The sequence below is a fragment of the Pomacea canaliculata genome, linkage group LG9 (assembly GCF_003073045.1).
Source record: "Pomacea canaliculata isolate SZHN2017 linkage group LG9, ASM307304v1, whole genome shotgun sequence".
Taxonomy (NCBI): Eukaryota; Metazoa; Mollusca; class Gastropoda; order Architaenioglossa; family Ampullariidae; genus Pomacea; species Pomacea canaliculata.
Genome location: NC_037598.1, coordinates 4,679,916 through 4,697,649, shown reverse-complemented (window position 1 = coordinate 4,697,649; position 17,734 = coordinate 4,679,916). Strand labels below are relative to the sequence as shown.

Genomic DNA, 17,734 nt, shown 5'->3' with positions numbered 1-17,734 from the left:
ACAAACGGGTATCTTTTAGGGTAGAAAAGAGAGTTTTGCTCTTTCATTTGATGCCCTAGACCAGTGATGCCCAACCTTTTTCGGCCTGCGGGCCATACACATTTCCGACAAGCGTGTCACGGGCCGCTTCACCGCAAAAATATAAAAAAAGAAAAAAAATAGAGCAGATACAATTTTTATTAGAAACAAGTTGTACTTACCATTAATTATGTAGTAATTAGTGGGATATTTGAAGTTGTTTACCTGAAACCAACTTCTGAATGTCCGGCTACATATAGTAGAGACACCAAGTCGGAGCACTGAATCGAAATGTTCATCCATCAAAAAAAAAAGATTGAGAGACGCCACTACGTAGGCATAAATACTTCTTCTTCCTTTTTTTTCGTTTTTTTCGGTCTTTTTTTATTACTAATATGCCGATTTCCTGCACTGTGGGCAGAAGTTTCGCGGGCCGGATGGCACCGCGTCGCGGGCCGGATCTGGCCCGCGGGCCGTAGGTTGGGCATCCCTGCCCTAGACAAAGTGACATTTACACTATCTAGGCTATACAACTACAACTTTTCCCTTTAGCCTTTTTTTGTGTGAAGTAAAGCTTAGCAAGCAGCAAGGCTATTGTATTGCAGTATCATGTATCGAAAATAAATCCCTAAGGTTGTGAATGTTTGTATCCTGACTGAAATTTTTGCAGATATTTGAGCTGTGCTGTATATTTTTAGAGAACGGCTATAAAAATTATGAAGAACTTTTGTGCAGTTTAGTCCCATTTGGCCCTATTGCCAAACAAAAATGTCTCAAATTTTAAAACTATTATAGCAGTGTTGTGTATATTTTGTCTTTTTTGCTACCACCCAGCATGAACCAGCGAACACGACCCCAATATTTTGTCTCATCCAAGTACATGCATGTATTGCATATTTCTGTATCCTTAACTAAGTGATGAGACATAAATGACAGCTATTTTGCATGTTTGACAAGAAAGATAGAGCTGGGGTTTTTTTTTCTTGTTTGTTTTTGGTTGACTGTTGCATGAAGAAATGGTTTTCTCACATTCCTATCCTTATTCAATATGGTTGTGATTTTGTGGGCTTTGTCTTGCCCTCTCATTGGAAACATATTTTTAAAAATGTGATGGTCATACTAAATTGTCAAAAATATTGATACAATCATATGTTTAGATTTACAATCAAATACAAAAATGCAGTGCCATAAATAGAACAGCTAATTTATATTGAACATCATGAGGATTGCACTATAGGTAGCTGTATCAGCAGATTACAGCAGTTTGTAGGAATGTTTATTATGATCATTTTAGGACATATGTTTGTAACTAGTATATCATGGTTATCATCACCACAATGATCCCATGACTTGAATAAAATAATTGTGAAAGTCCAGTGTCGGCTGTTTACAGAATTATTTCTTCTGGTTCCCATGGCAAGTGATCGAATAACAAAGGTAGCTTAGTTATAAAATGTATGTTTGTGATCATACACATTTATAGGTCAGATGTGTCAATTAGTTTTCCTTAAAATATGCATTTGTGTGAATAAAATATTTCAGTTTCTTAAGAGTTGAAGTCATTTTTTGATTGACTAACATCTTTTAATGTATTTGAACTAAACACTGTCATGTAGAGAAGTAAAAGTGGATATTGTGATATTATGACCCCACAATGACGTCTACGGCAAAAAGAAGAGAGGAAGGAGGAGAGTAGGAGAACCATAGGGCCAGCGGTCACAGATTTGACTTCTTTTTTGAACACTGGTGAAGATTGCAGTGCAAAGGAAAATGCAACCGGTACCTGTCTCAAATCACTTGCAACGTATGATGTTTACCAGCCACAGTGTTTCACCCACAGCAGAGGGTTCAATGACCTCGGCCCAGGTGAGGCACCTGAGAAATCGGTCACTTCGACACATAACACATCGACCGAGATAAAAATGGTGGAATGAGAGAATGTTAGCCTTTCATATGTCATGCCCTATAGGCACGGTGAACACCTTCAGCTGCTATGGGAATCTACTCTTGTGCCCTTTACACACAGGTAGACAAAGGCATGTTGCCTACGGTATTTAGCTGAGATAACGAGAGAGAGAGAACGTGTAAATTAAAAAAGAACTGAATCGAAAAGGCGAGCCCAGCTCGAGTAATAACGCGTATCGAAATGACGGTGCACGACTCGCTACAGGGAGAGCATCTCTCAATACAAAGTTACTACAAAAAAGCTGTTGTCTCCCTTTACATGGCTAACTAATGTAAAATCATGCACATGTAGTAAACATTTTTTATCAGTCTTTGTGTGATAAACCTCATAGTGGTTAAACGCTGTTTTCTGTCACTACCATTATGCACCAAGTCATCAATGTTCAACCAAAAAGACGATTTTGCAAAAAAATTATTCTTGCGTCTTTGTCATGTACATGTAATAGTGCAACACCAAACAAATGTGTTCGCAATGCAATCGCCGCCCTGGTCGATCCCCAGGAACCTGTGCTCGCCATCATCAAGCGGAGAAAAAATAGTCTGGTTCGGTGGTGTTACTCGGCACAACACACTACCCTAGACAGTCCTCCAGGGATGTGTGGAAGGACGGTGACGGGGTAAACAGAAGAGTTATTGACCAACATCAAGGAGGGGGCAGGCCGCCAGATGGAAGACCTAGAGAAAGGGGAGGGCGAAATAAGCCCCACTGCTTTTCATCATTCCCTCCTGACGATTGGTCACAGTGAAGGGAAGGAGAGAGAGACGTATAAGTAGGTGTTTGATGTGATGATATATAAGCTTCCAGATGTTTTAAAAATAAAAAGATATACACAGCGAATGAGATGATAGAAAAGGTTAAAATGTTTCCCTTTCGCCCGGACGGGATTTATGTCAAAGTGTGATAACAACAACAACACGAACATCTGATCTGCTATGGCGCACTAGACATGAAAGTTGCTGGTTTAACCCTAGCTCATGCCAGTGATGGCAAATATAAAACCCTGCATCCTTTGGGTACCCTGTCTTTCAGGGAGCTATGCTACAAGTGTGGACCCACCCTCGCCAGACCCTACACACGGTGAATTCTATACTAGTTCACAGCAAAGGTCATGGTAACTTTTTTTCTTGTTTTATCTTCACAGTTTGTAAAGGGTATTCCACCCTTGTCCTCCATGTTTTTTGAAGACTCATTGTTTAATGCACATTCATGGGGTTGTGGGAGTAGTAAGGTAGGGCTCAAGCGTGCCGTAAAGACGATGAACCATTTCAATTCTCTGACCTTATAGCGATTTAAGGGACTCTGTTCTTCCTTACTTGTTTATTTTAAAAAAACTTTTTTAGAACTGAGCTACATTTGTTAACTTCATTTCCACTGCACAGCTGGGAGTCAGTTCAGGGATAGAGTGAGCAAATGAATTTTTCTTGTCACCAAACATACCACGGGGTGGAGTCGGGGACACCTTCATTATTTGGAATCTCCGCCATTCATCGTCTGGTTGCCATGGTGACAGTTTATGAACTCGGTTACGAGGCTAGCAGTAGTACGGCGTCTGTGTGAAGCTCACCTTCCATCGCTTCTTGCTCCCTCCCCATCCTCCTCGCTTCCACGGGCGATGACCTGGGATGTGACTGGGAGCATCCGCCTTGCACGTTATCCATCGACCCGCCCCCCTCGTGGGTGACCTCGATCTATCACTTCCTAAGATCTGTTTCCAAGAAAATTATTTCACTATTTAACACAATTTTTCCCTAAGGATGTTTTGTAATCAAAGCGCATCATTTGATCGGCGCATTTATCGATCTCGCCCATCGATGTATCTACGTATCCCAGAACACCTAGTACAAAGCACAATCTGTCCGAATCACACACAAAAAAAAAAATAAAATAAATAAAATAAAATAAAATAAGTAAGGAGAACCGAGTATCCTCTCCCCTACTACCCACAAAAATTTATTTTTGAATAGTTGCAGCCGTCAAAAAGCATCAGTTGATATCTCAGTCGCTGACACCCCCACCTCTGCCATTATTCCGACTTAGGCAATGAGGGCAGTGCGCATGCGCGACATGCACCACCCCAAAGTGTGGCAGATGAATGCTCGCAGCTTGTGCCGCGCAAACACCTCGTAAAGTATGATGAATCTACAGGAAATAATGCCATCCATACCTCAACTTTTCATGCGCAGTGCAATATTCAGATTAACACCGTTTCTTTTTATCCTCTTTGAACTTTGTAACATCAGACGAGATGATGATGATGATGATGATGATGATGATGATGATGATTACTTTTTGTGTCTCTTGCTGATCTGTGATGTTTGCTACGCCATTTCCTTCTGTTCTGGATTGTTCTTCAATGCTTTTTTAAGGTCGTGTCTTCCAACAGACATCTTCATCCGCTGCGTCCTGCTGTTGGTTTTGCCATCTTGCTTGGAGTTTTTGACTTTACGAGATTATTTATGCCTCCTTTACTGACACTTTTGTATTGTGGATCATGCTGCTTTCCATTTTCTGATTTGCTAACCATTACTTTGCTGCATGTTCCGCAGATTACATTTTGGATGGTGGCGCTTCAGCGAAGTCGTCTGATGATGAATGTGTTTGTCATCCTGCATCTTGCTGTGCGTGCTTCTGAACTGTGGTAGCCTTTGCTTCCTCGGCGCCATGATTTTGTTGTTGCTGTTGCTGTTTTGATTTTGGGTTTTTGTTTGTTTGTTGTTGTTTTGTTGTTGTTTTTTGCTTGTTTGTTTGTTTGTTTGTTTGTTTGGTTGTTTTGTTGTTTTTTTTTTTTTTGGGGGGGGAGGTTGTTCTCGACTGAAAACTTTAGATGAAAATTTTTGTTGACTGTGAGAGACATGAAATGTTGTACATTGTAATGTTGTGTGTTTCACTTGTTTAATTTCTGTACAACACATTGTTTTAAGTCTACTAATATTCATAGACATTGTTAACCTATGGTATCAAAGAGCATTGAACCTGCAGGGAAATGCTGTATAGAAATGTTGTTACGATGCATTGTGATAATAGTCAACCATAAGCAAACGCACTCTGACCGCCATGTCCATCCCAGTGTCATCACACAGTTGTCAACGTGAGCACAAGGCTGTCACAGACCACATCTAGTCATTAGGGATGTCATGTATACCAACTCGACCAACTGTCGGCCTTCCAGGAAAGTCTCTCAAAGACCAATAGTGAATGGTGGTGTCCTGGTTAGTAACTCGGAAAAAACTGTTCTAGTCTTTATTTAAAGGCTAAAATCATTAATAAACTAATATATAACTACTATTCATACGGTGTGCTTGTGTTTTAGTGTTTGGTCGCTGTCACCAGTAGATTTAAACTTGTTTTTCTCTTAACACTGCCACTGGCCTGGCCACCCTCTGGTCTCACACACAAACACACACACGCGCACACACACACACACACAAACACAGAGCTCGCACGAAACTAAGATAGGCCGATAGAAAGATAGCGTATTGAGTGTGTTTGGCAGTATGCCTATCAGATAAAAGCGAGTTTGTGATGAAAAAATAACGGTCTGCCTATCAGATAAAAGCGCCGTTTTTTTGATGACGAAATGATGTTGCAGCGGCGCGTGAAAGGCACGCGCTGGTCAAAGCAGGCGCTGGGTAAATGGCGAACGTAAAATAAAGTGCCACACGCTCCTTAGTTTCTCCCAGTCAGAAAATAGTGCCCAGCCTCCAGTTAGCGTTTGGGAATTTGCGGCCCGGAGCTCTGGCACTGTGGTCTCGGCTACGGAAGTCTCATTTCCGCCTGCGTTCCTTGGAGACCTTGCGCGCTAAATGGTAAACACTAGAAAGAAATATTTAATTTTTTATGGCTTCAAGCTTCCCACTCCCCTGACCATCTACTCCCTCTTGTATCAGTCTACTCTTTTACCTTCCGTTTGTTTTTCTTCCCGTCTTCTATCTCGAGGTCTTCGCTCTTTGTTTCCTGTCTTATTTTTAAGCTGATGAGATTGAGCCAAGGTAAATGATGTTCATGTCTTCTCAAGCTTTTATCAAATTTTATCCAAACACCTCCATTAACAGGTAAACGTGGGCGTATAATTTCAGAAAGAAAGGTTTGTCTGCTGTTTACCCTAAACGTGGTTAATGATGTCTAATATTTTTAACTGTATTTGTTCGGTTCAGATGAAAGTTAAAGAAAAAAAAATGACAAGTATATTAACAATAAGGCTTGAGGTTATATATATATACACAAAATTATTGTATTGCAAAAAAAAGTCTATGTAAAATAATGCGCACATGTCACGAGTGAGTGTAGTTTGATGACAATCAGATAAATAGCATATTTAAAAAGATTTTGAATATCAACGAACACTTCCAGCTTCAGTTTACTGTTGTACAGACCATATTGTACACGGTGCTAGACAGTTTGGTCAGCAACTGCAAATATTGGAAACAAAATACCTACACATTTACACAAACTTAACCTAAGGACAACGACCTTTAGAAATATTTGGAGGCAGGTTTTGGTTTGCGACAAATTCCGCCCGACACTAATTGCTAAGAATATTAAGAATGTCCGTCGATGACATCAGTAAAGCTTCAAAACATCTTTTTCTTCGCCCGTTAACCAGTGAACATCAATTAAGCGAGTCCCGAGTCATCAAAAACTAACAATATTGCGGCAGTTGAATGTCAAGAAGCCTTCAAACTACACAGATTTTTGTGTGGTTTCCAGTCAATAGCGCCGTGGTTTGTTTTTCTTTCTTTTTTGTGACTCAACATCTTGCTACACTAAGTGCTCACTAATTAAATCCAAAAATATTTATGTCAAGTCATGAAGACAGTTTGGGAGACAAAAATACTTCCTAACGGATACTTGTGGAAAAGAAGTCAACAAATATTTTTACCCAGCTGCTCTACTTTCTTTTAATTTTTTAAAGCATTTTACTGAGTTTTCGGAAGAGCAGACGCAGGAGCAAAAAGAAACCTCAACTTTATATATATTTCTTACAGTATTTTGAAGGAAACATATATATTTGCCGTCAGCATGACCTCATCGTAACAGAAAACGACGATCATTTGAGGCCAAAAAATAGGATGATGGGATGTCTTCATCACTTCCGGTGTAGCCTGGGCAACTACACGGCATTGGAGACGGTTCTATTTCCATGGTAATCCTTCGCACGCTTATTGCATGGGACATTCTGACAGCAAGGCATGAGGTGGCCAATAATGGACAGATCCCACCGTCCCTCAATTATGGGCCGCTTCTGGAATGGGATGTGACAGTCGACACGCATGCGCACACGCACACACGAAAATCACACACTCTCGTCTTGGTAACTGGTGTCAGACATTTACTTGCAAGTAAATGCGTACGAATAGGTATCTGTTGTTTGTGTTTTTTTCTTATGAATAAAGACTGGCCACACTCAATGACACTGACTGACTGACACACAATGGCGCCGCCACAATGACACTCACTGACACAATGACACTGTCACACATAATGACATTCACTCCCACACACACACACAATTTCTCTCACACAACAACACTCACAAGTAAATAAGCCAACAAATAAGTCGCAAATTAAAAGCTTCCCTGAATAAGCTATGCCGCTGCTGCTGATGTCGACGGCGATGCAGGAAAAGAGAAAGAAAGAAAAAACAAACTGAAGGAGTTATCGACATTTTTCTGACGACTTAAGCGCGTGGCGCTCGGAGAACGGCTGTGTAAAAGTGTAGATGGTCGTAAATAAAGAAGGATTTGTTTCTTGTCTTCACAGGATGCTACGAAAAGGTCAGCCGCTTCGACCTCCTTACTTCTTAGTGGCCATTTTTTTTTTCAATGTCTAGAAGCGAGAGAACTCCATGGCATTAAATCGAACCATCGGGTACACGTAGTCACGCGCGCACACACACACAAATACACACGGAATAAATCTCTTCCCTCAACTCTTCTTGCACAGTGCTACATAACACAGTGTTATGTGCTTTAAAACACTGAACATTAAATGCTACATGTTACATAACACACAACATCAAATGATTTTCTTGTCGTCAGTGGCAATGAGAAGCAAGTGCAAGTGTTTGTGGATTTAAAGAAAAATCTGTTTGAAGTTTGATATCTGCTTTGAACATGTTGTCTATTTTATGGTCGTTCGAGGATGTAGGCTGAGGATGGAGAGAAGAGACTGAAAGCCTGGCCAGGATGGAGTGGTGATGAATGGTCCACTTCGTACATGGATTCAATATTGCAGCAAGCAATCCTCCAGGGTGGGCTCTCCTAATCTCTCGCCTCGCGCACATAAATCAATGTCTGCATGCGTGCAGGCTTACATGCACGTGCACACGGACACACGGACACACGGACACACGGACAGGCCTGCTGGCCACACATGCACACAGCACGGACATACACAATCGTTCGCTCGTGAGCGCGCACACACACACTCTCTCACACGCGCGCACTCACACTCACACGCGCGCGCTCATATACACACAGACACACACACATATATATATACACATACACACACAGAGAAAGCCCTAAGTGTGATCCTTCACAAACGTTGCAGGAATATCAGACACAAACATCGATAAGACGAGCGTACATGCAGACACGCGAACACGCACACAGATAGAAGTTCGTGCTAAATGCTTCTAGCCCGATATTTGCACAGACATGCTCATACTCATAAAAATGATTTATTTCCCAACCATCAGTGCATCAAAGTGCTGTACATAAAAACAACAACAAAACACAAAAAACAACAAAACAAGAAAGACACACATAACACCAACAATACCGTGCACAGGTCAAAGGTCACTCATTTCTGGAACCGAGGAAGTCTGCGTGCAACTACTTGCACTCACGTGCACGCGTGAGGTCAGGTTTCCTCTCACATCACCAATGTCGTCATCAGACATGTTGGAACTGACCATCAACGCACGTGGGCAAGCTCTCTGTGAACATACGGGCATCCAAACACATGGATGTCCAGTCAGTGTCAAAGACCAGACAGCGACAGTCCCCAGTGTTGTATCGTACTCCCTTCAAACATCGAACTCCAATCCCTGCGATTTCTTCCTACCTCTTTGCTACTAGAACTAAAAATAATATTTATTCACATTTTAATTGATTACCTTGTTTTATCTTTTTTAATTGTTAATCTCTTGTAAGCAAGTAATTATTTGTTTTCGTTATCTTCTACCATCTCTCTTTTCCTTTTCTCTAACACACACACAGAGGGAAGGAGGATAAGTCGGAGGACAACAAAGCTAGCTAAAATCCCATGACACATTAATTGTTTTCCCTTCTCCTCCCAACTCCAATGCCTCAATCCATATTTCCGCATCACGAAGTGAAAATCATGGGACCAGACCACACAATCCATCTCGATGGTGGCTGCTGCTGTTGCAATTCACAGAAGACTGGAAGAGAGAAGCTTTGTCGCTTTCCGCTAAGTTGACAGTCACGTAACAACGAATAAACGGAGGGAGAGAGAAAAAAAAAAACTAAAGGGTTAAAGGTCTAGTCAGCAGCATTTTTCTTTTTTCATTAGGTTGGGTTTAGTATAAAATACTTTTTTCCAATGTTTAATACCCTTCAGTTCTCAAGATTCACAAACATCACTTTGCACAGGAAGAGGTCCAACTTGGGACAGTGGCCAGGGAGAGGACTAATTAGCATAGAGCCATAGATCGCTCATTAGTTTGACAACCTAAACATATCCATGTAAATTTATTAAGTCTGTGTTTGTAACTTCTTTGTGCATGGTGATGTTTGCATGTATATATCTTGAGAAGACAGGAAATTTGTGAAATAGTATTTTATACCATGTTAATCTCAACGATTTGAAACTATTTACACGGCACTAAACTGTCAATGAAGGAGGCGTATCTGAAACTGGTAAACAACGATAGTTTGACTTTTTACGGGAACTGAAACAATGGAAATGATTCAATGAAGGACAACAGGAAAACAAACATGTAAAGGGCTTCGTGACACTGTGGACACAGCAATATCAAACAAAAATGGATGTTGCAGGTCTCTCGCGCCAGTGGTGGATCACGTGACACCAGTCAGCTGTCCAGGAGAAATACATCCACACTCCTGGAAGCATCTAATGATTTTTTCACGATCATACCCACTAACAAACCTTAATTTTTCAGACCGCTTATTTGCACTTCATTGTGATTCTCAGTACTGTGGGGGTCAGAGTGCAGGGACAGTTTACATCTTGCTGCTAAATTATGGGATACACAAGCTGACGTAGCGTCTCGCGGAGGGAAGGAGGGGAGAAAGCAGACGCTGAAACCTGATCGGATGTTTCAAGCATTGAAAGCTGCAACTGCATGGCAAATCGATGTAACCTCTCTGTTCCCCGCCTGCCTGGAAACTGGATACACGCTCTCAAGCTTCCAACCGTCATACGACAGCTCACTCAGGCTAGCAGGCGGGTAGGGGCATCCTTGTGGACAAGAGTAGGGCTTGTAGACTAGTGGGTACATGCTCTGCTGCTATTAGTTTTTACAAGACTAGCAGGGTGCTAAGTACACCCTCCATTTTGTCTCCAAATCTACAAACATCACCATGCACAGAAAAAGGTCAAAGGTGACATTTTGTACAGAGATACAAAGAACATATGGCTCCACCATACATTGCCTGAGGCCTTGACAGGCTAAATATATTCCATGTACAAGTCTGACGTCAATGTTACTGACTGAAATCTGTTTAATTATGTTTGTAGGTGTGCATCTTGAGAAGATTTATTTACTTTGGTGAAGCAGCATCTTGTACTTAGCATCACAATAATAATAATAATAATAATAATAATAATAATAATAATAATAATAATAATAATAATAATAATAATAATAATAACAACAACAACAACCATTCATCGCAAGTGTGTTAAAACCTGCGAGGACTCATTTGAACTCGCCATGGTGAGCTGATCTGGTTTTGAAGATGTCAAAACTTTCCAGAATTGGAAGAAATTTATCTCAATGACATTAGTTACCCTTATTTTATGCTACTCCAAAATCGAACCCGGCTCATGATGTGTCATGGAGACAAGAGGCTGAACTAGATGAACCTTCTAATATTATTCCATCGGGCTATCTTTCCTCATAAAAGAGCAGAAATGCTGTCCTTAGGTGCTCAGAAACGATTAAATTAAAATCAGTAAAAGTGCACAACCTTTTCTCACCCGAACGAAGAATCAACAAACAAAAATAAATGTAGTACAGCGAGGATTATGTCTTAGAACTTTAACGGTTTTAGATAATTTTGTGGATTTTTAACTGGAAACAAAAGTATGCAGCCGTTTATTTGACACTTTTTAATTGATCAAGTGAACAGTCTTTTGTTTTTCTAATGTAATATTTTGTTTGCCACTGGAATACACACTTTTAACGGAAATAGTTCATCTTTTATTTGGTTTGCTACATTCCATGGAAGTACACACTTCTCAGTGATGCTCGCTGCTGACAGATCACACAAGAATCGTTTCATTATCAGAAATGTTTTGACAATCAACAATTGTGGGTTGATGGTGAATGGTGCTCACTTTCTCTCCCTGACACCTTTACAGGTAAAACCAAGTCCCTGCCACAGCGCATGCGCCGTGCTGTCGTTTCTGCGGCTGGCGTCTGACGCACGTGGAAAGGTGGACAGGAAGTAGCCACCAACTGTCGGGCGACATTTACAGCAGTTCCGGGTAGGAGGGAGGTAGTGATCTAATTGACACCGACGGAAATGAGCTCGGGGTAAGTTAACTGGCAGACGAAGTCTAAACTGGCACCCCTATCATTACCCGGGGTTGTTGCTCCGTCTGCCGTGTCCACAACTGTCAGGCCTGATGTTAATCGACCAGAGACCACGGACCTGTGCACAGGACTGGAGTCAGACTTTGATACTTGACGTAGACGTTGTTTGATGCTGAATGGACGTAGTTTGATATTGGACATGGACGTAGTTTGATATTGGACATGGACGTAGTTTGATATTGGACATAGACGTAGTTTGATATTGGACATAGACGTAGTTTGATGCTGAGCATGGACTTACTTTGATATTGGACATGGACATTGGACATTGGACAAAGGTTCTAATAAATGTTGTTTGATACTGGACATGGACGTAGTGGATACTGGATATAAACGTTGTCTGATACTGGACATAGACTTTGCAAGAAACGTAAACACGTTGTATGCCTGGCTGATAAGCTACGTCTGTGCTGCTAGAAGTACCTTCCCCTAGGGAAAGCTGGAAGCAGCTGTGGAGAACACACACACACATGTATCCACGACTATACTGACGTAGACAAACACATACACACATATACACACGCATGCGCAGTTCGCACGACGTCGCTTTTCAGTTCGCAATGAAGTTCAGCCGAGGACATAGCAAACGGCTTGCTTTTAGTTTAATGTCTAACACGCACGCCGATTTATTACTTTTAAGGCTTAGAAAAGTGTTTAAAAAATAATCTCTCTCCTGTCCCTCTCTCTCTCTCTGGCAGCAGCAGCATGCATAGAGAATGTACGAGTTTGGGGATTGGAGGGATGAAGATGAGAAAATGTTTCTTAGTTGAGTCATCTTGAAAAAAAAATATCATGATCTTCCTGGTTCTTGCAAAATCACGAAATGCGTTCAATGGGTTTAGAAAATTGTGCGCCTGTGCATGCTCGTGTATGTGTGTGTCCGTGTGTCTGTATACCTCTCTTCTCCTCTCCCACTCTCCTTCTGTCAGAACGCGTGTGTGTATATAAGAGAGAGAGAGAAAGAAAGAAAGAAAGAAAAAAAGAAAGAAAGAAAGAAAGAAAGAAAGAAAGAAAGAAAGAAAGAAAGAAAGAAAGAAAGAAAGAAAGAAAGAAAGAAAGAAAGAAAGAAAGAAAAGAGTGTGTGGATGAGAGAGAAAAGAGAGAGAACACATACAGAAAGTAAGAGAGATGTACGAGATGTCAACAATGGCTCAAATCCACGACTTTCAATGTTTGGAAGCCGAGCATCAGTTCCGAGCTATCAAAACACAGAACACGCAATCGCAAACAATCTGTTGTTGTTTACAAGAGACAGAACACCTCACCTCCCCCCTCACTGACCACCAGACAACAAAGACGACGACCCCAGCAAGTGACCCCAGGCTATTTATAGACCAGGGCTTGACTCTGTGGTGTGTCCCGCTATTTACCTAATTAGACCACCCACTCTTCTCGGTCCTTGGTCGGATTGGTAGAAACCTCTCAGCGAAACTGTTCGGTCTACTAACGAGGTAAATATTGATGCAGTCTGCGATCGGACATTATCGTTATTTACCGGCTGCAACGCCACCTAGCGGCCGCATGCATGCCGGGAAGGATGGCGTTATCGACCACAAAAGAGCAACATCATAGGTCCTCTCCTTGTCTGCCACCACACCATTCTTGTCCCTGGGGACTAGGGGCGTAGGAGTGGCGGGGTTGTGGGTCAGGGGTTGTAGAGGGAAGTGACCTTTGCCCTTCCCTCTCTCCCAAGTGCAGGCGTAATATGTGAACAAAAGCATAACTCTTGGCGGCAAGACTGAGCTGATTACAGACCATTTCAGATGGAGTTTCATATACACCGATTAAACAAAATGTCAAAAGTGAAACACAATACATCTGAAACAACTGTCGGGGAATATGTGGATGGATTCAAGTGTAAAAAGGACGTGTATAGTTTAATGTTGGTAATATTAAGACTATGGCTTAATGAATGTAGGATGAAGACATGTCTAGTCTACGTTGTATAAAGAGATGTGTTGTTTAATGTCACTGATGTACCTCTAGTTTTAAAATGTAAAAGGAAGAAGAAAGAAAACTTAGGATTGAAGCATGGACATACAAAAATACACCGATCTGCCCAAACTCCAGCCTGACACAACCTACTCCCCGGCACAGTCTCCCTTTCACAGCAGCCCACCTCCCAGCATCCCACCTGACAGCCTCCCTTCTGATGCTTCCAGTTCTCCCATCTCCGACTCTTTCTTCCATTTCTTCAAACTGCGGTCACAGATTGGCTGATTTGGTTTTAATGCCGATCGTTTGATCCATGTATGGATCGCCAATCTCAAGTTTGATCCTTAACGTAGCAATCGCTTGCCTCAACGACTGCACGATAATGCTATTTATCTGAAGGAGATACTTCAGAAACAGGAAATTTAAAATTATGTAACAATAAATGATGCTTTTTCGTTTTACTAATTCGACATGATCGAGATAGTTCTGTTCGCGTAGGACAATCAGCTGACAGATCGTCCTAGCAGTTGAAAGGTTCTCACGAAACCTCTTACGATGTTTTCTTTGTTTGTTCCATATTCTATCCCATGCCCAGCCTCGTGATTTGTCCATAGAGGTGGATTGCTGTCTGTCCGCCAAGACCAACGCTTAGCCTCGTGCGAAGTTCTCCTCTGTTAGTCTCGGCGAGCCTCAACAAAGAATGTGACTAAACCGGAAGCATTGTATACTTCAGCCTCGTTTTAGTAGTTAACAGGGGGAAAATCGTCTGCCAGCAGTCCAGTGATGCAAGTTTGAGGTTTGACGACCTCCACGAACCCAGGGGTAGTTCGCCAATCGTCATGATTTAGTTTCAGCCTGGAGATCTTCAGATTGTGAACGGCTTCACCCCTTCCCTCCCTGACTGACACCCCTGGTAAAGCACGAGCTGACCCGGAGGACAGTACAGGCCATCGATCTTGTCAAGGAGGTGGGGATAATCTCCCTTTGCACAAATAGCTGCTGAAAGAAGCCAGGACTCCGATGAGGACAATAAGAAGGGTAATAAGAAAGATTCCAGTCGACCAAATGAATGTGGTCTGGAACTATTTCTAGGGGGATCCGTTAAACACGCGGCATCGAATGTTTCCCAAAACACTGCTTCCTGGGGCTTAAAGAGTCGGTGGCAGACTTCAGCCTCGACCTCTAAACTGATACCCTCGGACATCTTCCCTAGAGGGCGAGGATGTCTCGGTAAGCATCGACCCAAGCTGCAAACAAGGGCGGGCTTATATCGACCAGCATCCCGCCCCAGCCCTCCACCAAAATGTCTTGTAATGAAAACCCTTAAAACACTTCATCTGTAAGTACATGTACAGTATTTTAACGACAATGCAAGACAAGATAAACACATTATAATTATGTCCTTTTTACAAGTCTTTTGTCTCTACTCTAAAGAATATCGCTAGTACAATGCTGAAAAGGATAATGTTTCATATTAATGTAAATTTTAAAGAAATTTTTATAACGTATCTACGTTTTCACTGCAGTGGAGAAAGGTTTAGACAGGGTGAGCCACTTGAAAGTATCCACGTCATATAAAACATTCAGACGAGGCGGACTACGTATATAGCCCACCATGTAGTCTGACGTTGCTCAGAAACGGTTTGCAGATCTTCTTTATTCACGTACTTTTAATATTTTTTGGTTTTTAAAACCAATCAACTTCGGACAAGTTCAGTGACCTGATACTTGGTCTACTCATGCGGGTAGTAGAAAGCCGTTGTTTGAAGCTGGAAAACTCCCCCTGGCTACCTAGCAGCTGCTTATCACAAATGAAAGTCTGGTATTTAAGGGGAGGTTGAGACAGAAGGAGGGATGAATGGGCTCTGCCTTCCACATGTCTTGTTCTGGACACTGCGAATCACTTCTAAAAAAAGATAATGGTGTGAAGAAGCAAATGAGAAAACCTATCCATTATCTGTTATAATCTCATGATCCATATCATCTGAATGTTGTTAAAACGCGTCGCCAATGTTGAACTTATTTTGTTCAGAAGCACAGTAGGACTGACATGCATTTTAAACACCAAGCCGTTAAAGTAAGACCTTTAATCACATGCTAATGAGGCGCTGCCAAGTCTGTTAACCTAAGTTTACTGTTTGCCAAAAATGAAGTTTTGACCTCTTTTTAAAATCCTCATGAGACTTGGCATGCTCAAAGGTGGGCGTGCGTTTCAAGAATGGAATGAAGGTTTTTACTTAGAGTTTAGAAATTAATATTTTAAATTATTTATTACTACACCTTCTCATTCATAAATAGTTTTTAAAGGCTGGCCTTTAATTCTTAAAAGGATCAGAGAGAGTAAGAAAGGAATGAAAAAGAAACAAAGCAACTAAGGAATGGGAAAGAGAGGAAAGAAACAGTTAAAGACTCAGAAGAAGGAAAAATAAAGAGCAGTCACTCACAAGTTAATGAGGCGAAGGGAGGTCACTCTCTCTGAAGAGCTGCAAGAGTTATTACAGACCAGGTCGGAAGATCCGAATTTACACAGATTCAGGTTGGTAGATAGAATATAAATGTATTCTGTACATTTCAATGACTGAAATACAAATTTATTTATTGTCTCAGTTGACGATTTTTATCCGTAGTCAGCAAGTCCTATATCTCGCGAATGACATGTCACATCTGACACCATGTATCAGTAAGCTTTATTTTGATCTAGCCTCCATGTTATCTTCCAGTCGTCTGCTTGTTCTCTGACGTCATCCTCGCACGCGTCAGTACCAGTTGACGTCAACCTCTCTTGTGACGTCAGTTTCGATGAACTCAGCTGAACTCTGACCTAGTATTGCTACAGAGTCAACTCAGGATGTCTTACAATAAACATGTAAACAATGCCAAGAGGTTGTTTTCTTGTGTCTTCCGCAACATTCCCTTCAACTGGTGTATTTTCTGTACAGTCCGCATCATCTGTGCTCAACCATCTTTACTAGGAGCGAACTAGTGAGATCATTAAGTGAGGTCACGTGGGTTTGCACGCCGATTGAAGAAGATGAAACAAACAGTCTTTATTTACTTTCTCATCGAAGTGATATGAAACGATTCCCTTTTGTGCGTGGAATCTTCACCGCTCGGTAAGGTCTTTAAGAACAGAAGGAAGTAGGAGGACGAAGAAAACAGCTGCTTGACTGCGGCGTAGTAACCTAAGAAATGAATTTCGAACTGAGACAGAGACATCCCAAGAGAGTCAACTGTGATCACTTCCCTGATGAAGCCATCAAGCCGGGTTTCCTATTTCTTATTACCTTCAATCATCGTGTGGTGCTCCAACAGGTCTTTTCACTTTTTTCTGTCATCACGCCACTACGTGGGAAAATCATGACCACGTAGTCTTCACATCACGTGCTACGTCTCCAGCCTCGACCTTACATCGCAGACAGTACACTCGACAAACAACATAGTTCACATAATACAAAGTCTTGTAGATGGAAACGAATGTTGTCAACTATGTGTGTAAAGAAGAATGCTTAGAGTTTATTAATCAGACAAAGACCTAAGAGTTGTTAATTGCTGAAATGGCTAATGATGGTGAGGAGGGGAGGAGAGATGCCCTGAGATGTTTGATGCTTGTCAGGCAGGGACTTGGTGTTCAATTCTCAGCAGTCGGTGTAAGTGATTATAAAATAGCAACATCATAACCATATTTATACGTCAGGTTTATCAACTGGTTGTGCAAGATTTTCAAAAATTTGTCGTGTGACATATACAAAATGGAGGAAGATGGTTTTTCGTGGAATCATTTGTCAAGAACGGTCTAAAACATCCTGCAAAACTCTCAGAAATGATAACACGTTTTGAAGTGAGTAATGCGCACATGTTATCTGATTATCAGATTCCAGAAAATTTTTAGAAAACGTAGACAGAGTGTACACAACAATGTTTGTTCGTTCCTCCAGTATCATGTGCACACACAACTGAAACAAATGAGAGAGGGAGACTCACAATGCACGCTCACAAACAAAACTAAA

General features: G+C 41.5%; 1 long non-coding RNA gene across 1 annotated transcript; it reads left to right on the top strand.

Annotated features, from left to right (window-relative positions):
• The first annotated feature begins 16,223 nt into the window (after positions 1–16,223).
• On the top strand, positions 16,224–17,487 carry LOC112572792. The gene is made up of 2 exons (XR_003101069.1): positions 16,224–16,263; positions 16,448–17,487. It is a non-coding gene; the product is annotated as an uncharacterized LOC112572792 (long non-coding RNA).
• Positions 17,488–17,734: the final 247 nt, after the last annotated feature.